The sequence below is a fragment of the Camelus dromedarius genome, chromosome 15, assembly GCF_036321535.1.
Source record: "Camelus dromedarius isolate mCamDro1 chromosome 15, mCamDro1.pat, whole genome shotgun sequence".
Classification (NCBI taxonomy): Eukaryota; Metazoa; Chordata; class Mammalia; order Artiodactyla; family Camelidae; genus Camelus; species Camelus dromedarius.
In genome coordinates, this window is record NC_087450.1 from 45,534,933 (window position 1) to 45,553,607 (window position 18,675).

General features: G+C 44.7%; 1 protein-coding gene across 2 annotated transcripts in view; it reads right to left on the bottom strand.

The window, feature by feature from the left end:
• The window catches only part of MAPRE3 (microtubule associated protein RP/EB family member 3), a 48,338-nt gene extending 30,058 nt beyond the window's left edge, over positions 1-18,280 (bottom strand). The window contains exon 1 of one of the 2 annotated variants that reach the window (XM_031466733.2): positions 18,121-18,280. The gene's annotated coding sequence lies outside the window, so the exon portion shown is untranslated. The remainder of the gene's footprint in view (positions 1-18,120) is intronic. The other variant, XM_031466734.2, reaches the window with a different exon arrangement.
• Positions 18,281-18,675: the final 395 nt, after the last annotated feature.

The following is an 18,675-nucleotide window of genomic DNA, read 5'->3' on the forward strand; positions in this document are numbered from 1 at the left end:
AGTTAAGAAAATCTTGAACAGGCCATCAAACCATGTAGAGGCAAAGACAGTTGCATCTTAAGGCTCTGTTTCTGTATCAATTTGGGAGACCAGGGTGCTGTTTATGGAAAAGCTGAGGTGGTGAAGTTGTGTGCCTGGCAAGAATGAACATGGGACCTCACCGCACAGAGTGGTGCTGAGCCAGAGCATAACTCTTCCCTAGGCCCAATGTGCTATGAAGGGAGGAGAATCACTTTCCTGCTAAGGAGCGGCAAGGGTCACATCTGGCTTTGGATGAAGCCCTTCAAGCAAAGACTGACCCCATGTATCTCAAGAAGGACAATTTCTAGAGTAGAGGTTCTTAAAATGCAGGGTGTGCAGGAATCACCTGACTGGTCTATTCTAATGCAGATTCCTGAGTCTGTCCCCCGAGTGGTCAGATGTGGGCTGGGGCTCAGGAGCCTACATTCTTCACAGGCTTTCCTGGTGAGTCAGTAGCAGGACCACACTTGAGGCCGCCCTGCTCCAGAAATCACATGTGAAAACTTCCCGTTTACCAGCTCAGAGGCAGCACAGCTCCTGTCACTGTTAATCAGTGGCCCGACCAGCATTAAGCCAAGTCACGGGAAAGCATGGTTTTTAACACTGCAGTTTTCCCTCACCTCCAAAGGCTTCAGTCTTCTTTCTGGTTGGATTCCAGAATATTGTGATGGGGTAAAGCAATTTGGGGAACAAACATAAAGAAATATGCTGACTTCTTATATGGATGCTGACAAAAAAAATTCAATGAAGGGTCAGCTATTAATGACCACTTAGCTAATTGGTTTCTTCTGCCAACATTTAAAAAGCAGCTAAAAGTATGCGGTGTTCTTTCTTGATGATCATGTGATCACAAACTGAAAGAAAAAAAAAGAGCTGGAGACTGAGACAGATATTACCTCACACTCTCACTAAATGCTGAGATGGTGAAGTGTCCCTGTATTAAAAACGGTCCAGGAGGAGCCTCCCATTCCACTGAGTAAGGATGCTGGTCCCATGAAAGACACTAGTGCCACGTTACTGTGGCTGCTCCGACTAGTGGGCCAGGACACACTGTGTAACGATGGCCCTGGCAGTTAGAACTTGGCTTCCAGCAGGCCCGCCTGCCTAGGAGGTGAGTGTAGTGTTGTCTACAGAGAGGTGGCCCTAGGATGACGGATTCTTTTTTGTCCTCTACCTTGAGCCTTGTGCTCTAAACTAGAGCATGTATCCAATAAACTGCTTCTTTTCAAAGTGAAATTCATTAACTGGAGTCTCAGGCCTTTGTGTTGTGAAGAGACGAGCTGAATCAGAATTAAACCACTAATTATTTGGCAAGGTTCCAAGGCATTCACCATAACTTCTCATCGTGTTTCACATGCATGCAGGACACCTTTGTCTAATGCCTTGTCCTAGAAATGAGTTTGAGTGGTTAGGAACACAAACATTTCTGTCCTAAGAGACTCTTCTCTGATCCCTTTACTGGTTGTCAAATCCTCTTTTAAGATTCTCCAACTTTATATTCAACCATGAAAAACTTTTTCAAAATAGGCATGAGTGTTTTCTAGCAGATAATTTTAGCATTGAGAATTAATTCTCTTCCCCCGTTCTAACTCTACTTCTTTGAAGTCAGCATGCCTTTCATCTGTAAATATGCAAATAAACATTAATAATTAATGATTTCGCATCCTCTCCAAGTAGGAAGTTTTATTCACTTCTGAGGAAGAAACAATTATTTCCCAGAGTCAGAGAGACAGGCAGGAGCAGAATGGGAACTCTGCTTTTGATGGTCTTGATGTGGATTCAAACTGCCTCAAGTAATCCCATCTGCCTTTAAGAGTGACTATTCCTGGGTGGCTCTCTCGAGTTCTGACCTCTAGACGAACATATGTTTCAAATGGTGGTTCTTCAGCTTCTCACTCTGCCTTCTGACCAACGACCCCATAAACTACTTCCATCTTTTACAATGGGAGCCATAAGATTCCCCACATGCCCTGTACATTGACCTCCCCAAGCCATTACAGTGAACTTGCCCATTGCCTCTAATTGCAGTACCATGTATACTTCTTGTGATGCACCCTTTGGCTCACCTCCAGGAGGCTGTGTCTCCACAGGGCAATAGCTTTATGACTGATGGTTGTGTGAAATGCCCTTACGGACCCATTCAGCTAGTCTGCTTGATAAGCACCAAAGGTGAGTACTGATAAGATGCTCCCCCACCACACATCATCACCTCAAAAGCTTAAAGGGAGAACTTCACCTCGTGTAGCTCACATTCATGCCCCACCTTTTTTTTTTTTAAATCATTTTCTGCCTAGAAGAACCTGTGAGGGTAATGCACCCCACATTGACTACTTCTGCAAAAGAAATGTTTCTTTTGATATGGCCTTTCTCACTTCAGGGAGTAGCATCTAATTTGAATACCCAGGGACGTGGTAAATTCCTATCCACACCCTTTAGGGTTATACAGACTGTGGTAGCACCCCCACCCCAATGTCCTTGTCCTAATCCCTGGAACCTGTGAACGTGACCTTAAATGGCAAAGGGGGCTTTGCAGATGTAATTAAGGATTTTGTGATGGGAAGATTAGTCTGGATTATCCAGGTGGGCCTAAAATAATCACAAGGGTCTTTAGAAGACATGGTGATGGCAGGGCCACAAGTCAAGGAAAGCAGGCAGCCTCTAGAAGCTGGAAAAGACAAGGAGAGGATTTTCTCCTAGAGCCTCCAGAAGTAACACAGCCTTGTCAATACCTTAATTTTAGCCCACTATATTAGTTTCCCATGGCTGCTGTAGCAAATTATCACAAACTGGATAGCTAACAACAGAAGTTTATTCTCTCACTGTTCCGGAGGCCAGAAGTCCAAAATCAAGGTGTCAGCAGGGCTGCAATCCCTCTGAAGGTTCTAGGAGGAATCTGCTCTTTGCCTTTTCTAGTTCTCGTGGCTGCAGGCATTCTTTGGCTTGTGACCACATCACTCCAATCACTGCCTCTGCGGTCACACTGTCTCCTCCTCTCAAAACTCCCTCACCTCCTATTTATAAGGATACAAGTGATTGCATTTAGGGCCCACCCCCAAAATCCAGAGTAAGTACCTCCTTTTGGGATTCCTAATCACCCCTTTGGTCATATAAAATAATATACACAAGTTCTGAGGGTCAGGAATTTTGGGGAGCCACCATTCAGCCCACTATACCCACTTCAGACCCCCAGAACTGTAAGATGATGGATTTATGTTATTCTAAGCAATTAAGTTCATAGTAGTTTGTTACAGCACAGGAGGACACTAATATGCAGACCGACCTATCTCCCTCTCACTTGGACTCTAAGCTGAAGAGTCCCTCTTTGTTCCTTCACCCTGTGGAGGCTGCTGTGGGTTACACTGGTTGTTCTGTGACCTTGGCACTGGTCTAGGCCAGACCTGAGGTGGTGGAATGGGCCTGCCGAGCCTACTTCTGCCATGTTACTTCTATGAGGATGGCTTCACCCACTCAGATCCACGCTGTCAGGACATGGAGAAACGAGGTGCGCAGAAGAGAACCTAGAAACATCTCATAAGCTGGGAGGATGGCCCAGGTGGGGTTCTGACTGACTTTGAGGAACAGCCAACATTCTTCCCCAGGGGGAAAAAGGGTTTTAATAGCACATATCTTAACCTCTCTCAGGGCCAAAGCACCTCTATCTAAATGGTACTGAGCAGCTGATAACCAGGCTGGGGAAGGAAGAATTCAGGACCCAGGGATGTCCCTTCTACTCCTTTCCAAGTGGCTTAGGCAGTTCAGCCAGTGAATCTTGGGCATTTAGACACCTGTAGGTAAGTCTAGCTAAGGTGGAGTTTTATCCTGATTTTAAACAAGCCATTGGCCCTATGTTCCACCTTCTCCACTAGCACAGTGAAAGTGTCTCCTGGGGATGAATTCAAAACAAAGTTCCCTGACATGTTATTTCAGTGTCTTGGAAATAGTATTACTGGGGACAAAACCAGTAGCCCAGGGCCAACCTGTAGTCACAGGCTTCTCAGTTACTTCTCTTCGCTTGCCTTCTGTCCTCAACAACCCACGTGCAGTACCTGAGAGGGCTTCCTAAAGAAGCCAATGTCTCTTTGGAGACATTGTTAGAAGGGATGGTCAATTCCAGAAAACCAAGCTGAAAGCAATGTATAAATTAAGATGTTTTAGCTAACAGCTCTGGGAGCTCTAAAATAACTAGTTATTATTCCCTCATCCATCCCTCCCAAAGAGGTCATCTGCTCCAGGCAGGAAGCAACATAATTTCTACGGAACAGCTAGATGCTGCCGGAACCATCTGAATTCAAATGATGAGCTCTGAGGATAAAGTGGCAAATCAGACCTTCTTAAATACTTGTGACAGAACCTGTGTTATTACTGGGTTGCCAGCGCCCTCAAGAGGGCCTCAGAGGCACAAGCCCTCTTTAGCTATGACTTTTAGCACACGCCAGGCCAGCTCTGGGCTGCAGCAGTGCCTGGCTGGGTCTCGCCAATGGAGCCTTCCAGGCGGTGGGAAGTCCTCTGGACTACAATCAGAGGCTGGTTACCTCTGGGAGGGCACATGGTGTTCACTCTACCTCTTGGCAGACTGGCTCGGTCTGGAAAGATATCTCAAGAAGCAGAGCAGTTTTCCGGAAGCGTTGGTAGGCAGGGTGGGGGGTGCTGCAGGGGAAAAAGGAGTTCTGGGGTCTTCCCTGGGGACCTGGTGGGCTCCTAGGCCAAGGTCTAGTCACCCATACCCAGGAGAGTGGGAAGCGGGCCCTGGGGTGAGGTTATGCTAGGCGAGCCGACTTTGCCTTTGTGTAAGCACAGGTTATGTGGTGGGTTCCGTCTCTGAATGTCCTGTTTTCTCGATACGGGAAAGTTACCTATGCCCAAGTGAGGCTTTCCTGGGGGATGGGGTAGTGGTAGTGGTAGCCTCTTCTTCCCGGCTCCTTCTCAGGGGAGCTGGCTTGGCCTTCTTGGTTTCTGGTGCCACTCCCAAGGTGGAGACTGAGGGATCAAAGAACTGCTCTTTCTGGTACTCTCGTCCAGGAGGGACGAATATGAGGGCTTTCTCGTCTACTACTGCAGTCACCCTCTACTCACTCCTAGGAACCGCCTCCTAGAAGTAAGGCCCAACAGCAACACAGTTCCCCTCAGAAATCCATTCACTCAGCAAATATGTGTTGAGCCTCAACAGTTTCTAGGTCTTATACGGAGGAGTAGGTCAGTCTTGATCCTCGGCTCATGGAGCTTGTTATCTAGTGAATGGATAAGCACCAATAAAATCATACAAGCAACTACATAATTATATTCACATTAAGTGCTGCAGAAGAAACATACAGGACTAGAGTGTTTTGAAAGCAATGGCTTTCAACCTCTTAGTAAATGATATATTTTACTTTACAATCCAATATATGTACAAACACACACACAGACATAGACAATAAAACAAAAGTTCATTAAATAACTCTTACTCTTACTATGAGTGATGCACTTTGATATTTTCTGGTCTTTTCATTTAGAAAATGCTGGTTATAACCCAATAAATTGATCCCACAACCAAACTGATGTGGTCCCCAACCTGGAGTGGAGCTGGGGTGGAGGTCACAGAACTCTTTCCAGAGGGAATGACATTCAGGCCAAGACATGAGAGTTAGCCTCAAAAGGCGAGGAAAGAATGTTTCAGGCAGAGGGAACAGCATATGCAAAGACCCCTCAATTTACAGAAAAAGGAAGAGATGTGTTTTGTTCAAGGTCACAATAACTCCAAACCCATGTCTCCTAACTCCAAGTTCAAGGTTCTTAGGTGTACCGCAGCCTATCAGTTGTACTCTTCCTCTTCTTTTTACTAATTATGAGCCAAGAGCTAATTATTCAGACCTAGGCTGACAAGAGAAAAGAGAAAAGAACAAGGCAGGAGGCCATGTTGACAAAGAGCCCATTTAATCCTGCGTGCAAAAAAAGCACCTTAGCTTCTACCCCACCTGGCTTGAGGCCTGCACTGCAAGCTGTTTGTTCCTTCCTGGGAGGGACTGGCTGGGAGCCATACCCCTGCTTAGTCCCGGCTTTAGTGAAACACCATTTTACAAAATGTATGGGCAAGATTTAGACTCAGCTGAAGGCCCTGGAAATAATGCAGAGCACTGGTCCTGGCTTCTCCACATTCCTGTGTTGATGAGGACACCTGATTTTCCACGTGTTTCTACCTTGCTCTGTTCCTTGCTCGGCCTCAGTGACTCCTATGCATGGTTAGCTGTCTAAGTGGCTTCAGTTGTACAGTATGAAGGTAATGTAAATCTGGCAAGTGAAATACTGACCACAACCAAGGGTGTCAGTCAGGGTCAGGGTCAAAGTGAATGATCCAGGAGGACATGAGAAGGAGAGAGGTCAGAGGAGGCGAGGGCCTTAGGCCAAATTTCAAAACAGGCAAGAGAGAAACAGGGCTGCTATATACAGTTGCACAGTTTGTACACTGCACAAAGCTCCCAGGGAAGGGATGAGCGAGGCTGAAATGGAACCTACAGTCCACCCAAAAACTGCATTCCTGGCAAGGGGCTATATTTGGCTGGAGGAAGAAACTTCACGGATAGAGGCCAGAGAGGAATGGCTCAGGAGGGGACCTGGGCAGAGAGTCAGAAACAGCCAGGCCCACAAGACATTGAAAATATGACTACCAGGCCTAGGGAAGCTTGGCCTCCTCAGGTTTTAAACACTAAAACTTGGGTGGGTAGATAAGGGAGGGTGGCTGGGTGCCACCCTGTAGTGACAAGCTATGACCACAGAAGCAGTGGCTGACAAGCAGAGACACCTCACGGTTCTCACACCTCATCAAGCTGGACTCTGACCCTCCTCCATCTTCATTTCTCCTTCCTCAACCTTAGAGCAATCCAGCCACACCCTGGAGGCACAGCTCTACTCCAGAGATTTTAATTTTTAGTTTAAGCATGTTTTAAAAAAACAAACACATCCACAAAGGTAAATAACTTAAAAAACAGCCTCTTCCAAATTTTAAAATTAAAATCTTCCTGTCAATAACCTCCTTACTGTTCATCCTTCATCTTCCAAACCTGCTTTCTGTTCTCATTGGACTGCGATTACTCTGCCCCCTCTTTCCACTGACAACGAGCGCCTGTCTTAGATTTGCAGCACTTCCCTCCACCTCTGACCTTAGGGCAAGCTGCTTCACTGCCATCTCAAATTCTGCCTCCTTGGAAACCTTGCCCTGAGCGTACCAAGCCACCCCCATCCTGGTGCTCCCCCACTAACTGCTGCTTCTCCAGGCTACAGGACTTCAGAGACTTAGCCCGTTACATGGGAACTCATGGGTCTAAGTCAGCTCTCACTCCGGCACAAGACTCATTCATCTCTCAGACGCCCAAGCTCATTCCTTACAGTGGTTAATTCAGACCATCAAGACCTCACCCCCCCACCTCAGCAAGTGGCCTTGGCTCTGTTTTACTAAGGAAAAGGTCTTTTCTGAGTAGGAACTCAGTCATCTCCGCTGGACTTCACCCTGCAAGTCAGGGGGAGAAAGAGCCATACTATCTCCTCCTCCCAGTCTCAGAGGAAGGGCTCCCTTCCTTCCTTTGTAAAGTTACCCCTTCCCTGGTGTCCTCAAGATCATTCCTATTTACTCTGCTTCTCTCTTGTATCTGGATCATTTCCTTCAAATAATTCCTTTTCCTTTCCACCATCAAACATGCTCAGATCCTCTTATTGTCAGAAATCATTCTAAGTCAATACCAAACTCTTACCTTGATGGTAAGCTGGTTGGATCACCATGGAAAACAATGTATAATAAGCATATTAGAAAATAACAACAGCATGGAGGTAATCTAAGTGTTTAGCAATGAATGACTGGATAAAGAAAATGTGCTGTATATACATACAATGGAATATTACTGAGCCATGAAAAAGAAGGGAATCCTGCCATTTACAACATGGATTGAACTTGAGGGCATTATGCTAAGTGAAATAAGTTGGACAGAGAAAGATAAATACTGTATTATCTTGCTTATATGTGGAATCTAAAAACAATGAACTCATAGATACAGAGAACAGATCGGTGGTTGCCAGGAGTGGGCGTAGAGGGGAACTGGGTGAAGGTAGCCAAAAGGTACAAGCTTCCAGTTATAACATAAATAAGTCCTGAGGAATATAATGTATAGCATGGTGACTATAGTTAATAATGCTGTATTATACATTTAAAAGTTGCTAAAAGAGCAGATCTTAAAAGTTCTCATCACAACAAAAACAATTTGTAACTATGTGTGGTGATGCATATAGACTTACTGTGGTGATCATTTTGCAGTATATACAAATGTTGAATCATGTTGTACACCTGAAACCAATATATTGTTATATGCCAATTATATCTCAATAAAAAAACTCAACATGGTTTGTACCCTTTGCCTCTGTAATTCTACTTTATAGCATATACCCTGAAGAAATAACCCACGAAAGAAAAAAAAGTAATTTGTACATTGATGTGCAGAGCAGAGACATTTGCACTCGCAAAATGTTGGAAATACCCCAGTTGTCCAATAATAGACAGTTAAGCACATTTTGGCATGAATATAATGGAATACTACAGAAAGAATGGGATATTTGAAGTAACAAATATACAGATTATATTGATATAGAGAAATCTGTAGATGAAGCACACTTTAACACACAAAAATTACATAAACAAATACACGCTTACTAACATTTAATATACATTTGCTGATAAAGAATCTAATTATAACAAAAAAACTTTGACCCTGCTGCTTCTTCTAGTTACTACTTTTCTCCCCTTCCCTGTTGCCTTCTCTGGGGACCATCCACTGCCTCTATTTCCTCTCTACCCAATTTCTCCCTTAACCCTACCCAATTGGGCTTCCTTTTTTAGTGTTTTACTGGACTGACACTCTTGTTCTGACTTTTTTCTGGATGAATCCTTAAGTCCAGTTAAACCAGCAGCACTGAAGCTCTCTTGCCTTGCCACTGAAGCCTCTCAACTTTCCCGCATTGCTTCATATTTTTCCTAACTATGGACAATTCGCCAAGCTTATTTCTTAGAGCTCTGTTCTTTGTGCTTGTACCCAAGACCTCTATAGAGACCTCCCTTCAGGGAAGCCATCCCCCCTGTGCTGCTGACTCTCACACCCATAGCTCAATCCAGCTTCACCCTCAGCTTCTGGGCTTTTGTGATCGCTACACTTGGATGTCTCCAACTGTCACCCTTAGCTCTCCACGTCTAAAACAAAACTGACCTCCAAACTGTCTTTTCAACTTCCTAATTTCTGGTTAACATCACCAATGTTGTGCAAACTCTCACAGCCTCAATCTGGTAAGGGTGACCTGCTTGTGATCTTGGCCGGCCATTCCTTTGCTGATGCTGCACCTTGCCTCGTGGAAAGGCCTCTCTGGTGTCCTGTCTACTTGAAGCTTGCTCATCTTCAGGATACGCTCAGGTTCTGCTTCCGTTGTTATGACTTTTCTGATTACTCCTGTTCACAATGATTATTCTCCTCTCAGAATCCTTTTTGAATTTAGGCTCTATAGCACTAATGACTCTCAATACACTGTTGTTTTCAGTTCTTTTGCCTGAACTCTCTTACTCATCTGTCCTCTGGTGGGCAGGACCCCGCATTACCCTGCACACCCAGCTCCAATATGCCGCCCTCTCTGAAGCCTTCCCCAGCTCTTACAGGCTCAGGGTCATCCTTCCTCCTGGGTTACCAAAGTACCCCTTCCCATCACTGCTGGAGTTCCTAGCCTCTTGTGTTACAGCGATTTACATTATTTTGTGCCCAATTCTCTCACCAGAATGTTAGCTGAGTTCTTTAAGGGCAAAGACCATGTCTTATACAACAAAGTAAACAGATGCATCACTGACATCCAATGTTGTCATACACACTAATCATTCCACACATCCATCTTATCTTCCAAACCAGACTTCAATCTCTATGGACAGGGGTTGAATCTCATTTCTTTTATAATGACTATGAATATAAGATAGAAAGGATTTGGAAAGTACTTGTTGAGAGGATACTTAGAATAAAGCCTTGAGAAGACAATATCCAAATTTATATGAATAACCTATAAACCTGGAAACTATACTTTCTGGGGAATACAAGTCTTATCAAGTCTCAAAACACTGTACCTTGCTATTTTAGGGCCAGTATAACACATCTCTGTACTTAGCAGTGGTCCTGTCACTTAAAGGTGTTAATAGGATGCCCAAATTGGGAGCTTTCAGCTGTGAACTCTACCCATCTAAAATCAGAACAGATCAGAGCCTAAATCAGAGTCCCTGATAAGTGGCAACAATCTGCAGAGACCAGAGTGGGGGTTGAGGGCTGTCTGCCAAGAGTTTTGTACTGCAGAAAAGTCTAGCTATGCAGTACATATTATACCACTGAAGATAAGCCTTCAGTGAAATACTCCTCATACGGGAAGGGATATTTAATTTCATCCAGTGGTCCAAGGCCCATCCCTTATCACATGGCACAACCCTCATTAGTTCAACTATGATCTTGCTGACTCAGAGCAGCTAAGATTTCATTTCTTACCAGTCAGGGAACACCATTTAAATTACAAGATGACCAGGACAACAACACCCTCAAGAGAAGATGAATGCTTCTCCCACAATTGCTCTTTCCAAGTGGTAGAGCCTCTCCAGTGAGCCATACCCAAAGACTTGTTCACTAATCCCAGGCGGCAGGGAAGGCCTCCACCTCATCTGGGACAGGTGTTCGGGTAGTCAGAACCACCTGGAAGAAGAGGCAGATCCTGCTCAGAAAATATTTATCACAGTGCAGGCTGAGCTATGTGACAGGTCACATAGTTCCTCAACTCTACGGCCTGGACCCCCAGTGCTCAGAGTTGGGCAGATGCCACCACTGGTATTAGGGCAGGTATCAGTCCACTGGACTGGGCCATTGAGATAACATACAACGTGTGTGGGGATGGGGAAAATGAAGCGAGAGGACAGCTGCTGTGCTAGCCCCTCCCTTCACAGCCTGCAGCTCCAGGGACTGCCCAGCCCATCCCTGCAGAGGGCTTCCGCCATCAGGTGGCCACCGGTGGGCACCCAACCTTCTCCACACCTGGAAGAAAAAGGGCTTCTGAGCTGATGGCTGAACAGAAAATGACCAAGGACAAAGGGAGGAAGGAGGCTGCAGCAGGCCTGGGCACAGTCTTTCAAAACAGATAGTTCAGATAGGTACAACCAACACATGAGACAAAGCCTCAAATTAGGCTCTCAAGACACCAGAGAATCTGCAAAGACATGGGGAGAGTCCACCAAAATGGAGCTCTGCAGTATATGGGGTTTTACTGATACCTGACAAATTTAAGCAGTAAAAGCTAAGAGGCAAAGAAGACTATCTGAAGACATTTTCTTTTCATAATTTGTTTTTACATCTCATTTGAGTCAAGAGAGTTACTTATTTGGATGGATGGATTTGGGAGTTTCTAGGCTATGTTTTTAAGTCACACACCCACCCAGTAATACTCCATCCGTGCTCTCTCTCAAGGAAGAAATGAAGTAGTATCTAAAGAAATGTCTTTGAGAAGTGGGTATCTTTCATCATGATCGTAGTGAAACAAAATAATTAAAAAATTAAATACCTTGTGATTTTCTTAGAGATTGTGCTACAATGGAATCTATTCATCACTGGTTTAAAATTTTTGTGATAAAAGTTGTAGCTGCTTAATGCAGAAGTGTGGAAAACACTGAAAAGCACTAGGAAAAAAAAGGCAATCCCATTACTTAAAGTTAATCACTTATGGTTTTTGGCATAAGTCCTTCTAGTATCTTTTCATATGTTTTAAAATAAAATTGGTATCATTCTTGTCATACTATTTTGCATCCTTTTTTCACTGATTATATCAAATGTTTCTGACATCAATAAATATTCTTCTACAAGATTTTTAATGCCTGTGTAGTATTTTATCACAGTGAACCTGACCAATGCTTAACTGTTGTCACTTTTGGTTGTTTTAAACTGTTTGGTATTATTAAAAATGTTGTATTAATAAAAGTCATCATACAGGTATTTTTTTATATACATCTCCGATTTTCTAAATATTCCTAGAACAGCAATTTCGGGTCTAAACATATGTTTTTAAGGCTTTTGATAACATGTCATTAAAATTACTGGGCAGATTTGAAGCAATGCTTCTTGCTCATTTATTTTAAACATACCTTAAAAATGGTATGTAACTCCTATATATAGGAAATAGTTTCGGAGAAAAAAATCATTTTACACGGAGTCAAAACACTTTAGATAGGCCAAATCTTTATTTACTTCAGGCAAATAATGTGTCTGGAGCTCAAAACACTGATGGTATGTTATGCCAGTTTAGCAAAATTGGTAGAGCACGATGCTAGTGAGAACAAGATACTGGACTTAGGCCAGTATTGGCCAGTCAGCTCTACACAGAGGAAAAACCATCCTTGGCCACAGGATACCTCCCAAGCCCTGGCCAACTGTCACACAAATTTGTACCCTTGGCCAAAGGGAAGATTGGGTGATGGAATGTGGATTACTCAGCATAACCCAACCTAACTCTTGGTTAAGCAAGTCAAAGCACGTGTCCAATGATAGGTGTGTCATCTTTCTATAATAAACAGGCCATCTGGCTAGGGAACACAACTGACCAGCTTATGAGAAAAAGTAAAGCTCAATAATACTTAATAATTTTGTCAGTTTATCGGTAATTCCTTAGAAAAGCAGTTAGTAAATCACTGTGTGAAAGATGTACTCTATCAGCCAGATCTGATCTAAAAATGCAGCTACCATAACACAATGTGCCAGCATTTCAGCTGGGGTTCCTTTATACTTCAAGCCCTCTTGATGTTAAGTAAGGGGCATGGATTTTTCATAAAGGTCATCAGATCAGATGCCATTTTTATCAACAGTTGAAAATTAAATTAGCTTATGAGAATAGCAATGATTACTTCAACTGTTTAAGAGAAGGGATTATTCCCAAGAAGGGAATGAAAAGACTAGGAAGAAGTGGTGAGGTAGGAGGTCAGGAAGTATCCTGGGCTGCCAGGGAAGCAGTCACCTTGGAGGGTCCTGTTCTCATCTACGAGCCTGGTTTGGTGCAAACTGTCTTGGCCAGTTCGAAGGAAGTAGTCTAACCCTATCTGTCCCAGGCACTGGCGGCACCAATTAAAGGCAACTGCTTCTTGTGTATCAAAATGTACTTACTGAAAAACAACCACTACCAACTCTACTGGTCTTCATTAACTTACAAAAGCTTACATGCTTCTTATAACAACTCACATGGAGAAGTATATAAAGGAGAAGTCCCCTTTGAGTCTCCTTTTCACTCCTTCACATTCAAATTCTACTTCCCAGAGGTAAGAACTATTGTGTTTACCTTTTCTGTCTTTAGATGCCTATATATGAGTATTTTTGAAATTATATTGTTTGCTTTTAAATTTTATATTATTTAAATATACATTTTTTAAAATTTGCATTCTTTTCTTATTGAAGTATAGACAGTTTACAATGTTATATCAATTTCTGGTGTACAGCATAATGTTTCAGTCATACATATACATACAAATACTCATTTTCATTATATATGAGTATTTTATTCTCAAGTGAAATTTTTATAGAAATTTAAGTTCATTTGTATTCCACCTGAATGGCTTGCTCTGGCTCCCTAATTACATGGTAGTCTCTGCCTTGACCCCATCTGGAACTGTTGCCACCCCAAATGACCTCCCTTTGCCTCTCCTTACCAGTGAGGAGGTTTCCCTCCCAAGACGGATAGCTCCTCTCCCGGGCCCTCCAGGTCTCCAAGATGTAGACCTGATCCAAGCAGTCACTGATTAAAGCTGCACCTCTAATAGTAGAGGCAGTGAATGAAGGCCATTGTGAGCTTTACTCAGGAGGGAGAGCTCAGCAGCTTTTCCATTTCAAATTAAGGTCACTCCCCAGACCAGCCTCCCCAACGGAGGACTAACTGCCCCCATGACACACACAAACACACCAAGTCTGTGCTCTCCTAGTCAACTGCTCCTGCCCTGCCAGCCTTTCAGATAACCAGGTCAGCTGAATACATGCAGACAAAGGGGCAGTTCATATACTCCTATTTTGGCAGTTGAAATAACACTGCAAGTGCCAGGTCTTCACAGGATAAATCTCTCTGTGCATGTCAAACACACTGAGAGGGCTGCTGGGAGACGGGGGTTGCTGAATTGAGGGGCCAAGACTGACTTGGGTCATCACGAAATTTTGAAAGCATTATTTTTTATTTTATACTTTAGTAATATAGATTAATGATTGCTATCTCTTATTAAGCAGGTACTCTACACACTTCCTTTCATTTAATCCTCACAACCACCCTGTAAAACAGATGGTTATTGGCAGAGGCTTGCAGGTGAGAAAACTGTCGCTCAGGTTCCACAACACGGCCAGGAAGTGGCGGGACTGGGATTTGAACTCAGGTTTGTCTGCTCCCAGGGGCCAGACCGCCTCCCTTTCTCTCCCTTCCTGGAACTACAGAAGGTTACATTCTGGGAGCTGGAAGATAATCTAGTTTGCTCCTCCTTTGGCCTCCTTTCAGCCCCCTCCACCTTGCTTCCTGGAATACAGTGGTAGCCTCACGGATAAGAAGTTGAGAAGACTTCAAACACCCACCTTCACATTTGCCTTATGTTAGATGATGCAAATTTAAGAAAGGAAAAACTTCCTGAAGTTGCAATGTGTGAGGAAAAACTATTATTTTTAACGTGGCAAGAATAAATATTTAATTAGACAGTGTGACACTAAATTTCACCTGGCTTTGCAACATCTCAGACAATAAAACCAGCCCTTGTCTACAGGGCTAATTACAGACTACCAAATTACTTTTATTAAAACTCTCTGGAATATTAAACACAAGGAATGAAGCAACGTGGTATTGCAGAATAGCCCTAGACTGGCAATCTGGGTTCTAATCCTGACTCAGCCACTAATAACTACCAACATTAATTTGCATGGTGTACACAGTTTACAGAATGTTTTCACATACTTTCTACATTAGTTGTGTGACCTCAGGCAAGTCATTTATTTTTTGCTCTGGCTCCATAATTGTACTTACTGAAAGTACAAGTCTCTTGGTGTCTCATGTTAAAATCTGGAAATGAGAACAATGAACCCTCTGAAGTCCTGTCCGTTTCTAACATCCTATGGGGGGAGGACATGTGTCTTAGGATCTTTACAAATGTGTCTGTAAACAAATCAGATGCATTCTGGTTCAGAAAAAATATATTTTCTGTTCAGCTTCTGAAAGACGTTACTTGGCTAAATTCAGGTATAGCTTATAAGATGTTTGCAGCCAGCTAGTTGGCTCAGCTTCTGAAGAGTACCATATGAAGGCTTGGGGTTGGATTCCCACATAGTCAACTGCTCCTCTGTTCAATAGCCAACTGCTATGCCTACCTCCAGGCAATCATCTTACATACATAACCCCTAAAGTAGGCTGGCTTAGGGAAAGGACTTAAGGAAATACATCCGCACAATGTGTGAAGGTCTCAGAACCATCATATACTCAGGAACATTATAAATATTGTTCTCATAAACAGCAAGGTCCTACTGTGTAACAGGGAAATATATTCAATATCTTGTAATAACCTATAATGATAAAGAATATGAAAAAGAATATATATATATGTATAACTGAATCAATATGCTATTCACCAGAAACTAATACAACATTGTAAATTAACTACACTTCAAAAAAAAATATATCATTCTCAGTTCTAAGACACACAAATCCCTCCTCCAAGTCTTGCCACTTCCTGGCTATTAGGATGCACTGTTCCTGAAATTAGGATGCACTTCAGAGTCAATATATATATATATATATATATTTTTTGATCTGGTAGTGTTAAATGATTTTATCTAAAAGCTGCTGCTAAGCTGCTGCTAAGTTGCTGGTGTGTCTTAGAATCAAGGAAATATAGTACTACAAAACTACAACATAGATTGCATAGATTTAGGTTTAATTTGGTTCAAATCATGTCCCTCTCCCTGATCTTAACAATTACACTCAGTAACTACTGGATAGGCAATGTATACAACACAGGTATTAGTCCTGTTTCTCAATAGCAGCAGTTTAAAAGGCATTCCATCATTATCTCATAAAACACTGGTATGGATTTCAAAGGCAAATTAATCCATATAAAAACCACTGTGATGCTCTGAAAATGTCCTATCCCACAGCAAACTGGAAAGGGAACATTTTACTCATACCCTCCTGATCTATCTAGCCTTGACACATTTTCTTGCTTCTTAATTCACAACCCTCCACCCCAGTAATATCGCTGATTCCCAAAATACACTCAACCCAGGAGGAGCAGCTCTCCAGCACAGCTGTCTGCTCCTGCCCTGCTCGGGTATTTCGGTGAGCTATGCGACACAGAGAGGACCACACAGAAGGAATGTAACTCTCAGGCCCCACAGTTCCCATTGCCCCACAGGCAGGTGCATCCCGCCAAACCCCAGACTGGCATTCGAAACAGAAGAAACTGCACTGCTGCATGGGGGCTGTAGTTTTCCTGAACTTCATCTCTATGTTTAAAACTAGGGCGACAGCCGTCTTTGCTACTGTAAACTAATCTGATGGGCATGGGGGTGGGGAGTGGCCCTGAAGAGGCTGCCAATAGGCCATGATTGAGCAAAGTCAAGGAGCAAAATCGTTATTTCTCACTGTTTGCAAGCCAGAACCAAACCATCTACTCCTTTTGCAGCCTGAAGTAAAAAAGCCAAAGCCTCTTCTACAGTTTAACTGGCTGATATTTATGCATATTTTCTAATTGTACACTGAAATCTGGAAGTCAAAAAAAAAAAGTATCAAAGGAAGTTGGCAACGAGGTACACACACAGTAGTTAGGAGCCCTCGAGTTGAGGCATGTTTAAGAGACAGCTTCTGGCTGGGGGCACCAACTCTGACTTCAGCTCCATTTCTTCTAGAAAAAGACAATAGTTTGGGGACCTCCTCTATTCCAGGCAATGCAAGATGGGCAGGTGGATGGGTAGCAAACGTAATCTAGGAAGTTGTTCAAATATGCTAGAACCCTTATCAGGTGACAGTTCCCACAAAGACTCAGCTGTAGGAGGCAGGGGGTACAAGCCTCAGACCCACATCATAGAGAAATCTCAGTTTTTCTCTGCTCTGCACATGTTACCTTAAAACTATTACCCAGTTGGTTACTACATGGAATTTACAGGCATCAGAGGTCAAGTCCTGCCACAACCCCTCAACATACAAACAGTAAGCACTTGCTATGGATATCAGGCCTGTTTCCAAACCTCACATTATACCAGGATTGTACTGCGAAGGGGGTGGGGGGAGCATTTTAAAGAGTATTGCAAGATGCTTATTCACAACAACACACCGGAAGCGCAGGAACTTCGGCTCCCACACGCAACCTTCCCCCTCTTCCCTCCACTGCCTCTAGTCCCTCTCCACAGCACCCTCCACGGCAGGAGCTCAGCCCACTACAAGGCCACCGTGCACTAGCGGGTGTTCACTGAACAGTAGCTGATCATGATGAAGCTGAATGCTTCCCAGCGAATCTATTCGGAAAGCCCCACAAGCTCTAAGCTGCCAGTTAGAACTGTCCAGACCTGCTTCCCTACACCAGCCAGGGCAGGAGCGTGCGGGTCGGAAACCTGAGGCCCCAGGGTCTGAGCAGGCAGAACGTCCCCCCTCCCCCAAGTCTCCCCTCGCTCTCTTCCCTTGTCACTCTTTTTCTGGCATATCACTGGGGAGGCCGAAGATGTCAGGCCCAAGAGGAGTAAGGAGAAGGGACAAGGGCGAACGGAGGCAGTTTCGAGGGGGAAAATCTGTCTAGGGTGGAGGTGCGGTAGCGCCGCATCTAGTGGGGAAGGACCCCCAAGGTGGGTCTGGAGGGAGAGAAGGGGAGGGGGAGTGGCTCGGGGAGGCCTGACGGCTGAGGCCGCAGGGAGCCCGTGAGAGCGGGATAGAGGGAGGGAGGCGGGCGGGAACGAGAAGCGGTTGGGGGGCGGGGGCGCGGGTGGGGAGGCGAGGGGGCAGCCCGGTTCCCCTCCCCCAGCCCGGGCCCGGGCCTCCCGCTGACTCAGCCCCACGGCGTCGGTAGCCTCGGCCCGGACTCACAGTGCGCGAGGTGGCTCCGGCGGAGGCGGCAGGGGAGGGGACAGGCGGCGGGGGCGCTGCGGCTGAGGCTGCGGCTCCGGCCGGCGGCTCCGGGGCGGAGGGTCCTAGCAGAGGCCGCCGCGGTCTCCGGCTTCAACGCACAGAGACTGCGGGGGAAGAGAGCACTGCGCAGGCGCGATGCGGCCACCGCTGTCAGTCCGAGCGGGGCGGGGCCAGGGCACCCGCCGTCTCCAAGGCAACTGGGCGGCGAGGGAAGGACAGCCTCTACCTCCACCTTGTCTTAGCAACGGCGGCGGGAGGTGGGAGGCGACGAGAACAGTCCCTCTAAATTGCCATAGCAACGAGGAGACGAGACAGCCTCATAAATTTACGGCGGTACCGAGGGAACGCGCTTACCTTGTCACCATGGCAACTGGGAACAGCCCCTTCCTTTTCCCTTAACAACAGGGTAACAGTTCCTCCTCCCTAACTGATCACAGAAGGAACAACCATTTACACTTGATTCAATAGTAGCCAGATGACGGGTTCTTATCTGTCTCATCGCTACTGCAAAGG